Source organism: Miniopterus schreibersii (assembly GCF_964146895.1).
Source record: "Miniopterus schreibersii genome assembly, chromosome: X".
In the NCBI taxonomy this organism is placed as follows: Eukaryota; Metazoa; Chordata; class Mammalia; order Chiroptera; family Miniopteridae; genus Miniopterus; species Miniopterus schreibersii.
The window spans coordinates 60,369,957-60,387,159 of NC_138104.1; the positions used below are offsets into that span (position 1 = coordinate 60,369,957).

The following is a 17,203-nucleotide window of genomic DNA, read 5'->3' on the forward strand; positions in this document are numbered from 1 at the left end:
TTTTGTTAGTGTGCTTACTACTTTTTGTGTCATATTCCACACATGAGTGAAGTCATGGTTCTTATCTTTTTCCCTTAGCATAATACTCTCAAGATCCATCAGTGTTGCAAATATTTCATCTTTTTTATTGTAAATATGTACATCTTCTTTATCCAATCATCTATTGAAAGACACTTAGGTTGTTTCCATGCCTTGGCTCTTATAAGTAATACACTTTTTAAAAAAAATTATCTTTGTTGTTGAAAATACACTTTTCTTTTAGAATTTTCATTGAAACTACATGGTACAGCTGTCCTATTTGCCCAAGAACTACCCCATCTATCAAGCAGTATGTACAGTGCCTGACTTCTTAGACCAGAATGCTGCCTCAGTTCAGACTCATTACTGCTCCTTTGTCTTGTTCTCATGAGACTGGGATCGCACATGGGGCATACATAAGGAAGCAGCCAACTGGCACAGCTCTGTGATTCTCTATGGTGGTAGGTCAGTGATAGGGAATTTTCCTTTTTAAAGTTGAACAGCACAGTTGAACTTTGATTTAGTTGCTGAGCATTGAGCCCACCTCCTTGGATTTCTGCAGATTTAAAGCAGATACTGTTTCAACATCAACACCTCCAAAAAGAATACACACCTGCACACATGCACAAAGATTGCTGATCTGTAGGGAAGAGTGATAGTTTAAAAAAAATGATTTTTATATATCAGTTCTAATGAACACTAGAGGAGTGCTCCTACCAGGAGTTTTGTCTCCCTGATTTGAGTTTTTTAGATTTGGTTTTCAGTTTATTTTGTACCCTTTTTGCCTTTCGTAAAGATCATCTCAGTATTCTCTTCTGCTCAAGTTAAAGGCATTTGACACTGGTTCTGTATCTGAGATCTGAGTATGGTGATATGACAGTTTCTAAGACAAGCTCTTGAAGCCACATATTTCTGAATAAACAATGCCCTACTTGAGTCGGCAGACTTGAAACATTTGGCATCTGTACTCCTTTTCCTATTCAGCACCCAGTGACAGTTGGCAGCTAGGACTGTATCTTAATTCTCTTTGGCATTGTTTTCTTCATCATCTCTCCTTACCCACCTGTGATTTAGTGCTGGCTGTTCAGGTTCCAGTCTTCTAAGACACTATCATTCTTTCTAAGCAGGACATCAAAACACTGACTCTTTACTACAAATACTCTTGTACAATTATAATTCTCCATTAGGAGTTTTTTGGAAACACCCACCTCCCCGATTTTATATGTTAATGTGTGAGTATGTGCCAATATATGCTTTTCTCAGGGATCAAGTCCATAGTGTTCAATCAATTCCCAAATTTTAAAAACTACTGGGCATATGTGGAACCGGTCTTGGCCCTTTTTGTTATGAAAATATGGGGAATAATTTGCAAACCTGATCTTGTAAGCACTCCTCTGAATATCTTATCAGGGCTAATATCTTTTTTTAGTAGAAATGTACAAGCTTATTATTAAATTCACACATTATAGGAATGATCTGTCCAAAGTAAAAAAAAAATCCAATATTCACTTAGTTTTTGTGTGTGCCTGTTATGAAAAATATCTACTGTTGTTTCATGACCTGGTCTTAAATCGAAATCACAATATCCAAGGGATAAATGACTCTGTGGTTTCTTAAAATAATCCAGTCCCCTTCCAATCTTAATCATCCATCCATTGTTGAACCTACTTTCTTGGTCATGTATTGAAGAAGAATATTCTAATTCCAACAGCACTCTAATTCTTGAGTGACTCTTTTGTTTCTTTCAAGCCACTAATTTGCTGCTCTTTCCCACTGCCTCAATCCAGGGAAGTGAGAAGATGAATTGTTTTTACTTTACATGGTCTCTTAATAAGCATCTCACAAAATCAAAGAAAGTTATTCAGCTGATGAGTATGTCTAATATAAGGATCTTCTACCCAAACTTCTATTACTGTTTTATTAAGGTATTCTTGAAAAAGTGACTTGTAGCTGAGTTGTATTCTCCTCTATTTTAATTTGCTTGTGATATTTTGTCTTCTTTTTCTTTTTTTAATATCTTTTTTATTGATTTTAGAGAGAGAGGAAGAGAGAGGGAGAGAGAGAGAAAAAAAAATCTATGTGTGAGAGAAGCATTGATTGGCTGCTTTCTGCACTCCCCCTACCGGGGATGGAGCCTGCAACCAGGAATCAAACTAGCGACCTCTTGGTGCATGGGATGGTGCCCAACAAACTGAGCCGCACTGGCCAGGGCTGTCTTCTTTTTCTTCATCCAAGTATTTATGTTTTCTGCTCTATCCATGTAGCCAGATTTTTTTCCCCTGAGATTACATTTCTTTGTATCATCTTTGGTCCCTTTTAGAACATGCAAGAGCAGGTCAATCCCCTCCTGGTAACACACCAAAGCCTGCTGGTACCTCTAGCTCCACTGCCTACTTTAGCACAGTGGCTGCAGCTACACTCTCAGAATCCAGCCCCACCCCAGATTTTGCCATAATTCTGGAAATTCCTCTCCGCCTCAAACACAGCCAGAGTTGGATGGGTCTGCCGCACTTCCAGGGAGTGATCCAGGGCTGACTTCTTTGGTTTTTTGTTGTTGTTGTAGCACTATCTATAACTCTTTCTGGGCTGTTTGAAGAGAACAGATCACAAGGCCTGTCAACATAAGGTATGCAACAGGATTTATTTACACCTGGAGTTTAATGATTTGATTTATACTGACATTTTGTCATCATTTACTTTGTTTTGAGTTAAAACCCAGCTAAGTATTTTCCCCACATCCTGCTGACTTCCTTATTTTGGTTCATGGTATCCCCAGGCTGCCAGTTGGCCAGACTTAAAACCTCAAAGACAGCTTTTCTACCCCTTTCTCTCCCCCTCCCTCTCTCTCTCTTTCTCCCTCTCTCCCTTTCTCCCTTTCTTTCCTTTCTTCTCCCATGACCCTCACATCCAATAAAAGCCCAAGTCTGGTAGGCTAACCTCCAGCAGTGTCTTTTGCATTCATCTCCACCTTTCTCTTGCCCTCCCCCCTGCTGCATTTCAAATCCTTGTTACTTTTTTTTGACTTCAAATAATTTTTAAAATTTTCAATTACAGTTGACATACAATATTATATTTGTTTCAGGTATACAACCCAGTGATTAGACATTATATAACTTACTAAGTGATCACCCCCTTGTTACTTTTTGCCCAAGCAAAACTGGTCTCCTGGTGTTGATCTCTTATTTCTTTAGTTCATCCTGTACCAAATCCAGATAAACTGTTCCAAACCAAAGAACCTGTCATGCCATTTCCTATTCAGAGAGATTAAGTGGCTGCTCATACTGTGAACTTATTAAAAAAAAATGAGTGTTCAGACTGAACTTCAAGGTTTTTCAGATTATGTACCCAGTTCTTTGTTCTAGCCTAATTTCCTGCTATCTCCATTTGTATCCTTTGATTTCAAGCTAAATTGGACTCTTTATTGTTCTCCCAACCTATGCTCAGCTCTGTTCCACCTCAGTCTTTTTTGTTTAAACATTTTCAGTCAAAAATTTTTTAAATCCTCACCTGAGGATATTTTTTTCCATTGCTTCTTAGAGAGAGAGAGAGAGAGAGAGAGAGAGAGAGAGATGTGAGAGAGACACATCGATTGGTTGCCTCCCATACATGCCACCACTGGGCCTGCAGCCCAGCTATGTGCCCAGCTATGTGCCTTTGACTGAATTCGAACCTGGGACCCTTCAGTCCATGGGCTGATGCTCTAACCACTGAGCAAAACTGGCTAGGGCCAAATTTTATATTTTTTTAAAAAGGCAGCAGATCAATATTACAATTCAAGAACCTAATCTAAATATGCACTTAACAATGAAGCACATCTGAGTATGGAGTGAACACTTCAGTCATTTTTGCTTAGGCTATTCTTTTTTGCTGGGATGCACTTGCCTCCCTCCATCTCTGTTGTAATCCTTCCATCTTGCAAGACCCATCTCATATCTTACCTTCTCTTTGCATTTCTCCCACATCCTGCCAACTGAATGTGATTTCTTCCTTATTTGCACTCTCATGGGACTATCTATGTCTCATGATGCTTGTATCATCCTTAATATTACAGATATTTATGTGCTCATCTTCAGTGCTGTATTGGATTTTGTCCTTGAAACACAAGACTTGTTTCTTAATAATTTTTATATTACTGAACAATAATTTGCATGTATCTAGCTTTCAGAAAGTATTTGTGAAATTGAGTAGAATTTTATTTATTTTTCCAGTAGTCTATCTGGAATCTTTCTAAGCCACACCTTCTGAGTGAGAATTACTACTCCCCCTCTTGATGGTCATGTATATGTTGTTTATAGCACATTTGTTATTAAGTTATCCATATTTGTGAATATCTATCTTCCCTTCCTAGGAGAGGGATTGGTTCTGATTTATCTTTCTCTGTGATGCCACTTAGCGTAGTGTCTGGCTCATAGTAAACATTCAGTGATCATTGGTTGAATTGAGTAACTCAATATAATTATCATAAAGTTTCCATTTTTTTCTTTTCAATAAAGGTATTCTTGTGACCAGTCAGACACATTCATAGGGTAATTAGTATATAAAACACATTTTCTCCAAATATTTGAGATTCATACTAACAACATTTCTTTGTCACAATCATAAATGGTGAAATTCCAATATCTACTGGGAAGTAGAGGCTGTATAAACACATCTGGAGTGGAGGTTGTGTGCAAGAGTGGAAGATTATGACATTAAAAAAATCTGTTTTTGAATCTAGTGCTAAAAATCAGTGATAACAAATATTAGTTAGGATGGTCTACATTTATGTTGCAGTATCGAACAACCTTCAAAATATCAATGGTGTATAACAAAAGCTTATTTCCTTAACATGATATATGGAAGTTTGGCTGGGTACTCTGCTATCAGAGACACTCAGAGTCTGAGGCTGATGGAGATCCATTTTCATGATCATTGAGCCAGGGGGAAAAGAATATGAGGTTTGCTCTATGACCCTTAAAGCTTCTACTAGAAATGACACACTTCATGCCTGCCTTCAGAGGAGGTGGGGAAATACAACCCTACTAGTTGCCTTCACAGAAGAATCAGTAATATTTGGTTAACAGCACTAGTTTCTTCCACACATGGTAAAGACTTTATGAAACAATATCGTAAAAACCTAATCTGGATGCTTAGGAAGGGCAGGGTAGAGGGATAAGGAAGTGTTCAACTTAGAACTTAAGTTCTTAAAGGATACTTATTGAGCACCTTTTATATACTGGGCCCTGGGGATAGTATGGTAAACAAGACTAACATGTTTTCTGTCTTCAAGGAACTAATTTATATCCCAGAGGCTAGCAAAAAATAAGTAATCGGACAAATAAAGTAAGGGACTAAACAAAGGCTGAGAGAGTAACGGGGGGACTTTCTTTTGATTGTGTGGTCAGGGAAGTCTTCATAAAAGAGGTGACATTTAATTTGAGAAGGGAATGATAAGAAAGCACAAATCACACAAAGACCTGGGTGGGGGTGTTGGGTAGAACATTCCAGACAGAGAGAAGATTATGCAAAGACTCTGAGGTTGCCAAGAGCTAGTCCCTCCCCACCCACCACTTCAAGATACTAAAATAAGGCAGTGTGATTGGAAGGTATTGATCACTCAGGGCCTGTAGACCAGGTAGGGGGATACAGTTGGGAACCCATTAGAGGCTTTAAAGCAGGAAGATTTAATTGATGTGATTTTGAGCTTACTCTGGCTGCACTATGCAGAATGAATTCAAGATGGGCAAGAATGGACAAGGGCACAGTGGTTAGGTGGTAGTTACAGTATTACATGTGAGAGATGATGATGGCTTAGTTTAGGGTGGAGATGGACAAAGTGTATTAGATATTTATGAGTTTAAATCAATGGGATTTGGTGATGGGTTGGATATATGGAAGTGAGAAAGAGGGAGATATCACAGGTGGCTACCTAGTTTCTAGATGGGGCTATTCTTTGAAATGGGGAACCCTAGAAAGGACAAGTTTTGTAGGGAAGATTGGATGTTAGATTTTATATATGTTGAGGAACTTTCCTGACTCACAGTATGAGGCAGCACACCATCTTTAGGTTAGGGCCTTAGGGCCTTAGCTTTCTGATACTGTGTAGACATGATCTTGGTTCAAGGTAGGGGTACTGGAGCAAGTGAGTTTTTTATAAGCCACTCAGCCCTATGTTCTTATGTGGTTTCTTTTCCACCGTTAAATGCATCACCCTGCAGAAATGGAACACATTGAAGGGGTTGGAGAAAATTTTTGTGGGTTTGAAAATTTCAAGTGAAAAATGTGTTGCCTTGAAATCTTTGGAAACCATTCCATAGGGTTATTATAGCTGCAGCTGATATCAATTAATGGAACAGAAAATGAAAATCCAAAACTTCCAAAGATCACTCAAGCATTGGGGCGCTGTGGAAGAGGGTGATCTTTAGGTGGATCTGTCTCCCATTGGATAGAGCATAATTGGAGGCAAATGCACACATGTAGTCATGAACAACTATAAAAGTGTCTCCTAAAAATACTAGCAAATAAAAGCTATTAAATGAAGATAGGAAGCAACATAAGATCAAAGTCAGTTCTAGTTTCTTTGCAGTATGTGGTGCCCCAATTTGGTAGTTTTCCTGTAGTTTCTGTGGTCTGCAAACAGTTGGCCTCTCAGTCTTTCTTCCAAGGCACCAACTTCCTCTCCAGCCCCCCAAACCCAAGCAAGATCATTTAATTATCTTTACTAATTTTAGAGGATGGAAGGAGCCTGATATGAAAAGAAAAAATAACAAGGAAGAACAATGTTAGATAAGCCAGTGCTAAAAGGAAGATGGTGGTGTTAAAGAAAAAAAGCCTAGTGAATTAGGAAAGGATTAACTAATTAACCTAACAGGAAAAAAAAAAGCCAAAAGAAACAGATTTTCAGGCTCTGTTGAGGCCAATGGATTCAGCTACCTGGGAAACTGCAGGCCTGCAGCAAAGTGTATTTGGCTTCACTAATAAGAGACCTGGGGGTTCTGGGGGAGGGCTGTTTTGTAAACTTGCTGGGAACCCTTTAGCAAATGCCTGTGATCCCAGTTTACAGCAAATTAGAAGCTAGAAGCAAAAAACCAAAAATAGGAAAAGGTGGTTAACCTTGCTATGATTTTATCTAAATAGAAATTATATTACAGGCTGAGAGGAGATTAAAGAAATCTGGGTGAACTGTGCTGGCAGCTGTTCTAACACAGCTCTTGCTAAGCAGCCCTGGTATTGCTCCCAAGGGAAGATCTGCTCACAATGGGGAGATAGTTTTTATTTACCACCAGAGAAGATGACACAAGATCCAGTTATCTGCAGTTTCCATGAGTCTCTCAGTGCATGCTTCTGGGGACAAATTTCCCTGAGAAGGTGGGGAGTGATAGGTAACCTTCTAGCCAATTACTGCTGACCAGGAGCTCAACCTTCAAACAAGGCTACTCTTAGTATTCAGAGTCAGGAACTCCCTGGTGGTCCCTTACATAAGTCCCTCAAGCCCTAGATATAGGGAGAAGGCATGTAGATTCCTGTAACTGCCACAGCCTTGATGCTTATTGCTGTACAGGGAAGTCCTGTCGTGTTCTGTCTCAGGGAGGAATGGTTGAGGGTCCTACCAGTCAGCCTCCACCCTTAGTAATCTATTGGTCTGAATCCTTGATATGCCTTCAAAAAATACCCTACACTCCTCAGGTATACTGAAATCACCCTGAATTGCCTTCATATAAAGTAGTAACAATCAGAATATATAATGGTAGGAAAGAGCCCCTTTTAAATTGCAACAGGAAAGAGAAAATACCTAAGAATAAACTTAATAAACAATATGTAAGTTTTATATGAAGGAAAAAGAAATATTACTGAGTAACACAAAAGAAGACTTAGACTAATAGACATACCATATTTTTAAATGAACAGTAACATAAAAATATCAATTCACTCCTTTGTAAAAACAAGTAAGCATAAAACCCCAGCAACATTAGAAAAAAGAGAGTAATTAGGGGAGTTTAGTTTTGTTAGAGATTAAAATAACATTAAGCTACAATAGTTAAAACAGTATGGTACTGGTACATGATTTTAAGGTCAAATCAGTGAAACAGACTAGAAAGTCTAGGGATATATTGAAATCACATAGAAATTTCACATCTGATAAAGATAGCATTTCAGATGAGAAAAAGATGGATTATTTAAGGGAGGTTGTTGGGTCACCTTGGTAGTCATATATATTAAGGAAAAAGAAATGTTACTGAGGAACACCTCATACTTAAAATACCTCATACTTAACACCCATGTAAATTACAGATAAATAAAAGTTTTAAATGTAAAAAATGGGGTCATAAAACTTCTAGGAAAAATGGGAGTGCTTAAAAACTAATTTTAGAGTGAGGAAGGATTTTTTAAATATGATACAAAAGTAGGAATCAATGAAAGGAAAATATGATATCTCTGAGAGCATGAAAGGCAAAAATTTTGTATGGAAAAACAGCATCATGAATAAAGTCAAAAGCCAAATGAGTGGCAGTCATTGCCACAGTGGAAATCAGCACAACTTCTGTGGATGGAGTTTGGCAATTTAAATAAAATTTAAAAATGCATATACTTTGACCCGGGAATTCTACTTTTTTCATTTTATTCTATAGATATATACTCAATATATCCATACATGTGCGAAAAGGTATAAGTACAAAGATAATTTTTGTTGCCACTTTGACAAATTACCACAAATTTAGTGGCTTGGCTTAAAACAACACATAAAGTCAAGGCATGAGCACGGATGGTTCCTTCTGGAGGCTCTGTGGGGAGAATCCATTTCCTTGCCTTTTCCAGCTTCTAGAGGCCACCTATATTGCTTGGCTTGTGACCACTTCCATCTTTTTTTTTTTTTTAATCCTCACCCGAGGATATTTTTTCCATTGCTTTTCAGAGAGAGTGGAAAGGGAAGAGAGAGATAGAAACATCAGTGTGAGAGAGACACATCGATTGGTTGCCTCCTGCTGGCGCACTGACCAGGTGCTGGGGATCAAGCCTGCAACAGTGCCCTTGGCCGGAATTGAACCCTGGGACCCTTCAGTCTGCAGGCTGACGTTCTAACCACTGAGCCAAACCGGCTAGGGTGCCTCCTTGGTCTTTAAAGCACATCACTCCAATTTCTGTTTCTGTTGTCACATCACTGCCTCCCTTTTCTTATCAGGATCCTTGTCATTATATTGGGTCCATGCAGATAATTGTTGATAATCACCCTGTCTAAAGATCCTTAATACAGCTGGAAATCCCTTTTGCTGTGTTAGGTAAAATATTATCAGGTTCTGGGGATTAGGATGAGAACATCTTTGAGGGCCCACTATTCAGCTTAGTGTCGACATGTTCTTGCATACCCTACCTCTGGAAGAAAAAGAATCTGCTAATGATAACTGCCTCTGGAGAGAGGAACCTGAAGAACCTGGGGCTGAGGGACGAGTATTACACAAAGATGCTTTCCTGTATGCCCCTTTTACTTTTTTTGTTTGTGTGTCTGTCTGTATTCTCTATTTTTTTAAAAAAATGACATATGCTTATTGTAGAGATTTTAGAAAATGTAAAAAAGAAAGCATAAAAAATTATAATCCATCCAAATTCAACCATTGTTAATATTTTTGGTATATTTTTCCTTCTATTGTTTTTTTTTTTTTTTTTTTTTCTATTCAGAATTATGTCTGTGGCGCACAGAATAATAGCTTCCAAAATCTGTTCAAGCCCTAATCTTCAGAACCTGTGAATATGCTATCACACATGGCAAAAGGGACTGTAGATGTGAGTAAGGATCATGAGATAGGGAGATGGTCCTGGCTTATCTGAATAGGCTGAATGTAATTATAAGTATCCTTATAAGGGAGAGGCATGAAGGTCAGAGAGAGAGAAAGTGATGTGAAAATGGATGCAGAGGTTGAGTGATACATCCAGGAGCCAAGGAATGTGCACAGTTATTAGTAGCTGGAAAAGATAAGGACTGAATTCTTGGACGTTGATCTCTAGAACTGTAAGTCTGTGTCATTTAAAATAGTGAATTTGTGGTAATTTGGTAACAGTGGCATTAGGAAAGTAGTGCAGTATCTTGAATGATAAGCATTTTCCCACATGCTTTAACATTTTTGTGTGTGTGAACACTGTAATGGCTCCTTTCTTTAATGTTATTCTTACTTATTTATTAGCCTTATTTTCTAGACTGTAGTTATAGAAGGGCAGGGTTCATTTATGTCTTTTCTCCCTAGCATTATTGAGATATTATTGACATATATGTATGTTTAAGGTGTACAATGTGATGGTTTTATACACACACACACACACACACACACACAATCACATATACAGTGTGGGGCAAAAGTAGGTTTACAGTTGTGAGTACAAGAAACAGAGTTTATCCTTATATTATTATTTATTCTTGTATTATATATTTTTTCATATGAACAACTATAAATCTACTTTTGCTCACCCCTACATATTGTGAAATGATTACCACAGTAAGGTTAGTTAGCATCTCCATCTCTTCACATAATTGCCTTTTTTTTTTTTTTTTTGATGTGTGGTAAGAACATTTAAGATCTACTCTCTAACAATTTTCAAGTGTATAATACATTAGTATTAATTATAGTCACCATGGTGTAAATTAGACCACTAGAACTTATTCATGTTATAGCTGGAATTTTGTAGCCTTTGAACAAGATCTCATTTCCCTCAAACCCCAACCCCTGGTGACCACCAATCGACTATTTCTGAGTTCAGCTTTTTAAGATTCTTTCTGAGTGATAATATACAGTGTTTGTCTTTCTCTGTCTGACTTATTTCATTACCTCAAGGTCCATTCCTGTTGTCACAAAAGGCAGGATTTCCTTCCTTCCTTCCTTCCTTCCTTCCTTCCTTCCTTCCTTCCTTCCTTCCTTCCTTCCTTCCTTCCTTCCTTCCTTCCTTCCATTTTTAATTTATCTTTATTGTTGAAAGTATTACAGGTGTCCCATTTTTCCCCCCAATTGACCCCCTCCACCTTGCTCCCACCCCCTCCCCAGGCCTTCACCCCGTTATTTACTGTGTCCATGGGTTATGCATATATGTATATAACTTCTTTGGTTAATCTCTTTCCACCCTCCACACCCCTTCCCTCTTCCCTCTGAAATACGATCGTCTGTTGCATGCATCAATGTCTCTGGATCTATTTAGTTTGTCAGGTTCTTTTGTTCATTAGCTTCTTCTTAAAGACCCTTCAACATTTCCTGTAGTGCTGGTCTGGTGGTGATGAACTCCTTTAGCTTTTCCTTGTCTGAGAAGCTCTTTATCTGACCTTCAGTACTAAATGATAGCTTTGCTGGGTAGAGCAATCTTGGTTGTAGGTTGTTGTTTTTCATCACTTTGAATATTTCTTGCCACTCCCTTCTGGCCTGCAAGGTTTCTGTTGAGGAATCAGCTGACAGTGGTAGAGGTGCTCCCTTATAGGTAACCAACTGCTTTTCTCTTGCTGCTTTTAAGATTCTCTTTGTCTTTAACCTTTGGCATTTTAAAGATGATGTGTCTTGCTGTGGGCCTCTATGGGTTCCTCTTGTTTGGGACCCTCTGTGCTTCCTGGACTTGTAAGTCTATTTCTTTCCCCAGGTAGGGGAAGTTTTCTGTAATTATTTTTTCAAATAGGTTTTCAATTTCTTGCTCTCTTTCTTTTACTTCTGGCAACCCAGTAATACAAATGTTGGGCTGTTTGAAGTTCTCCCAGAGTCTCCTTACATTATTTTCATATTTCTATATATTTTATTATTTTTGCTCTTCTGGTTGGGTATTCTTTGTTTCCTCATATTCCAAATTGCTGATTTGATTCTCAGTGTCCTCTACTCTACTGTTGTTTCCCTGTAAGTTATTCATTTCTTATTGGTACTTTATTATGTCATTGATGGTCTCACTTGTTTTCTTAATAGTCTTACTAATATCATTGAGCATCCTTATAACCATAATTCTGAACTCTATATCTAGTGGCTTGCTTGGTTCTATTTAATTTAGTTCTTTTGCTGGAGCTTTCTTCTGTTCTTTCCTTTGTGATATGTTTCTTTGCCTCCACATATTGGCTGCTTTCAGGTGTTTGTTTCTATGTATTATGTAGAGCTGCTATGTCTCCTGGAATTTGTAGACTGGCTTTGTGTAGTAGGTGTCCTTTAGGGTCCAGGGGCTCAGCCTCCCCAGTCAACTGAGCTGGGCTGTCTAGGTGCTCCCCTGTGTGGGCTGTGTGCACTGTCAGGTTGTTGTTGAGCCTTGGTTGCTATTGGCATCACTGGGAGGAATTGACCCCCAGGCCAATCAGCTGTGAGTACCAGCTGCAACTATAGCCAAAAAGCTGCTGTACTGGAGACACCCCTATGGAGCAAGATTTACTTCAGTGGAGCTTTGGTGCTCACCGAGTCCTCCCCTTGAGTGTGTCACTCCTGGATGTGGTAGGGTTATAATCCAGTGTGAACAGGTCTGACCACCAGGTGCATTGTCCCTGGGGCCTCCCGGGAGATGCAAAGTCAGCCTCTACCAGTGCCTTACGCAGGGCCACCCAGAATGAGCTACATAGCAAATTGTAGTTGGCTGCTACTTCTGCTGGGCTTGGTGGTGTCCAGGAGAGGCCAAGCTATGAACCAATGCAGGCCTGGGGCCCCTTATCAAGCCATATGGGGCATGCTGCAGCTTGTTTGAGAGATTTTATGTAAGCCCTAAGCATGAGGCTTGAGAGGCCACTTGCATAGAAAAGCCACTGGAAATGGCTTGGGTGAGCTTGCAAATAGGGAGGGGTGGGGTCTCTGGAGTCACTAGGGTGTGGCCAAAGGTGGAGTCAGGTGCTGGAGATTCAAATATGGCACCTGCCTGCTGGCTGTGTGGGGGGAGGACTCACCAAAGGAGCAATGGCCTCTGCCAGCTCTTCTGCCTGGGAGAAAGCTGCCTCTCCACCTCTCACCCTGATTTCAGGCAAGTCAGTTCCTCCCCAAATGTCCCAGGGTCCTTTGAAGCTGCTGCCCAGTGCTGGGGCTCAGAGGGAGCGCGTCTGAGTGAGTCTGTGTACAGCCCTTTAAGAGGAGCTGCCTGGGACTCCTGCACCCTCTGTGACCCTCAGTGACAGTCCCTGCTGGTTTTTACAGCCCAAAGTTGTGGGTACTTCTCTTCTGGGCCCTGGAGCCCTGGGCTGGGGGCCTGATTTGGGGCTGGGACCCCTCACTCCTCCAGTTAACCTCCACCACCGAGATATCCCTCTGGGGTTTAAACCGCGGCACCGGGTGTGGGCCCTCTGCTATGTCTCTGTGATTCAGCCCCAATCCGCCTGTGACTCCGCCCCTCCTACCGGTTTCGATGCTTGTTCAGCTCCCTGGTTGTAGGGCTTCTGTTCAGCTAGATTTCAGGAGGTTCTGAGTGATGGTTGTTGTGTATTTTAGTTGTAATTTTGATGTGGTTGTGAGAGGTGGCTAGTACCGCTGTTACCTATGCCACCATCGTGTTCTGTCCCCCAGGATTTCCTTCTTTTTATGGCTGAATATTATTCCTGTGTGTGTGTGTGTGACATTTTCTTGATCCATGCAACACTTAATTGTTTCTGTGTGTTGGCGATTTTGAATGCAGTGGATGTGGGGGTGAAAATAATCCTTTGATGCAGTGATTTCCTTTCCTTCGGATAAATTTCCAGAAATGGTATTCCTGGGTCATATGGTTCTTCCATTTTTAATTTTTTGAAGCACCTCCATACTGTTTTCCATAGTGGCTGCACCAGTCTGCATTCCCACCAGAAGTTTACTAGGGTTCCCTTTTCTCCACATCTTCACCAGCACGTGTTGTTTGTTGATTTATTGATGATAGCCATTGTCACAAGTGTGAGGTAATAACTTGTTTTGGTTTCGATTTGCATTTCCCTGATGATTAGCAATATTGAGCATTTCTTAATGAACATGATAGGAATTTGTCTCTTTTGGAAAAATGTCTACTCAGGGCCTTTGCCTATTTTTTTACTCAGGTTACTTGTGTTTTCTTTTTTGCTGTTGAGTTGTTTGAATTCTTTATATATTTTGGATACTAATTTGTCAGATGTATGGTTTTAAAATAGTTTTTCATATTGTGTAGGTTGTCTCTTCACTCAGTTGATTGTTTCCTCTGCTCTGCAGAATCTTTTTAGTTTACTGCAATCACAACTATTTTGTTTTACTGTTTGCACTTTTGGTTTCATATCCAAAAAATGGCTTTGGATGGTATGGGTGTTTTAACAGTTTTAATTCTTCCAATCCACGAACACGGGATGTCTTTCCATTTATTTGTGTGTGTGTCAATTTTTCATCAATGTCTATAATTTTTAACATGCAGATCTTTCATCTTGTTGGTTAAATTTATTGCTAGGTTATTATTTTTGATGTTATTGTAAATGGGATTGTTTATTTCTTTTTCAGATAGTTTGTTGTTAGTGTATAGAGATGCAACTTAGTTTTTTTATTGCTTGATTTTTAGAAAGAGAGACACACAGAAAGAAACACTGATTTGTCGTTACACTTATTTATGCATTCATTGGTTGATTCTTGTATGTGCCCTGACCGGAGATCAAATCCACAACCTTGGTGTATCGGGATGACACTCTAAACAACTGCACTACCTGGTTAGGGAAAAATGCAACTGATTTTTGTGTAGTGGTGAGCATAGCTGCCTTTTATTTATATTTTGATCACATTATATTTCCAATGTCTTTTCCATAGTGCACCCTTAATAACTATTTAATAAATCAATGAATATACCATAATTTGTTTTACTATTATTTTGTTTTAGATATTCAGAGTTTCCCAATGTTTTGCTTTTTTAAAGTAGGCCTTGCCACATATAGCTGATAATAATCTTTTAAGTGCTTTACATACATTATCTCAGTTTACCTTTACGAAAACCTCATGAGGAGTAGATGCTATTATTATCTCCCTTGCTCAAGGTCACACAGTTATTAAGTGGCAGAAACTCAGTTCTGTCAGATTCCAGATCTAACTAACACTCTTAACTGCTACATTCTACACTCTCCTAAAAATATTGGCTTATACTGTATATGCTGATTTTGATAACTTACTTTTTTACTAAATCACACATTATGAACATCTCTCCATATCATTACAGATGCTTTTTGTCTGCATTGATTGAAATGATCATTTGTTTATTTCATCATTCTATTTATGTATTGCATTGATTGATTTTTTTTTTTTTTGTATGTTGAGACGTCCTTGCATTCCATGAATAAAACCTATTTGGTCATGGTATATAATCCTTTTAATATGCTTTTAAATTTGTTTTTCTAGTACTTTGTTGAGGATTTTTGCATCAATATTCATAAAGGATATTGGCCTGTACTTTTCTTTCCTTGTAGTGTTTTCATCTGGCTTTGATATCGGGGTAATGTTGGACTCATAAAGTCAGTTGGGAATTGTTATCTCCTTTTCTGTTGTTTTGGAAGAGTTTGGAAGGCTTGGTGACTGAGTTTTAAAAGCTCCCCAGGTGATTCTAATGAGCAGTCAGGGCTGAGAAACAGTGCTTAGCAAAGTGTGGTCCTGTGCAGGCTGCAGTGGCATCACATGGGAGCTTGTTTGAAATGTAGAAACTTGGGTCGAACCCCACACCTACTGAATCTGAATCAGCCATTTTTTGCAAGATACCCAGGTGGCTACTATGTATATTAAAGTTTGGGCACAATTAGGATCTGACAGGTGTCCTAAATTACCTGATACAACTCACCTGGTGCAGTTGTTTCCCAGGCCAACCTAAAATCCACTGACTCAGAATCTTGAGGGGGGAAGACTGCTTCGCTCTCTTAAAAATACAAAGTATCCCAGGCAATTCTTACTATCAGTGAAATTTTGGATAAACTGCCTATGTAATTGGACCTTGGAGTGCAGTAATTCTCAACCTTTGGCCACCTGGAGCAATGGGACATTACTGGGAGCAGGTGGTGGGAGTGATTGTAGTTGTTATTTCAGGAGGTGGGAAGGGAGACATTTTTTCAACTTATACTCTTCTGTACAGATTGAGTATTTTTTCCATAAATATGTATTGCTTTCAAAGTAAAATAAATAAGTTAAACATGGATTCTTGATTTCAATCCTGAGAAATTTAGATTCAGTAGTTCTGGGGTGGGGCTGGGAACCAATGGTGTTTAATAAATCTCCTAGCTGAATTGTCGGCTGCATTCCAATTGTTCTGCCTACCTCCCATTTGTTCCCCACTTGAATGCACTCCTGCTACTTTGCCAGGGTTATCTTCCTAAAAAACACACAAACAAATCTGATCAGATCCTCAATAAGTATTTGTTGAATGGATGACTCGCTTTTACTCTTTGCTTGCAGTTGAGTCCCTACTGTTTATAAGAATTAATACCAAACTTCTTCACAAGGTCTGTAAAATCATTTATAATCTGACCATGGCCCATTTCATTAAGCTTCCTTTTCTATCATTTCCTCCTATATATGTCCTCCACTCCACCCACCAAACTAGTTATTGTTTCCTGAACATAGTCAACACTCTTGTGCTCTGTATCATTGCTTAAGACTCCATTCTTTGCCTGTGCTGTTCCCTTTGCCTGCCACGGCCATTGCACATTTTCTGTCTGGAAAATGTACTCATTCTTCAAATTGCAGCTCAAATTTATCTCTTCTGTGAAGCTTTCTGCATCTTACCCAAATATAATCAGATGACCCTTCTATTCCAGTGCCTTTGATTTATACTTTTATTATTGCATTCACAACATTGTGTTGTAATTATTTAATGTCTGTGTCTCTCCTATGAGCTCCTCCGGGTCAGGGACCATGTCTTTGTCTTCATCACCCATAGCACCTAGCATAGCTTTGTCAGATAAGTGCTCACTAAAAGTTTGTCCAATAATCATTCATTCATTCATTCATTCATTCATTCATTCAATCATTCTGCAAATACTTATTGGACATCTCCTGTATTCCAGGCACTGTTCTATTTGTTGTAGATGCAGTGGTGAAAGAGACAAGCCAAGTCTTTTCTTTTACGTAACTTGAATTTTAATGGGGAGAGGCATACATTACACTAGTAAACAAATAAGATATTTTCTGATAGTTATTAGTTCTATGAAGAAAATACAACAGGATGAGATAGAGAGTATCTTATTTTATATTTTTAAAAGGTACTTCAGGCTTCTGTGAGTGGAATGGATTATAGGAGTAAGAATGGAAGCAGGTAAATCAATTAC

At 39.0% G+C, this 17,203-nt stretch overlaps 1 protein-coding gene and 1 pseudogene across 3 annotated transcripts in view; one reads left to right on the forward strand and one right to left on the reverse strand.

Annotated features, from left to right (window-relative positions):
• The window catches only part of OPHN1 (oligophrenin 1), a 507,398-nt gene that overhangs the window by 32,307 nt on the left and 457,888 nt on the right, over window positions 1-17,203 (forward strand). The window lies entirely within an intron of this gene.
• LOC308551658 (MIT domain-containing protein 1 pseudogene) lies at window positions 1,475-2,471 on the reverse strand (annotated as a pseudogene). The gene is made up of 2 exons: window positions 2,221-2,471; window positions 1,475-2,011 (listed from the first exon to the last, which is right to left on the reverse strand). The product of its transcript is annotated as an MIT domain-containing protein 1 pseudogene (transcript).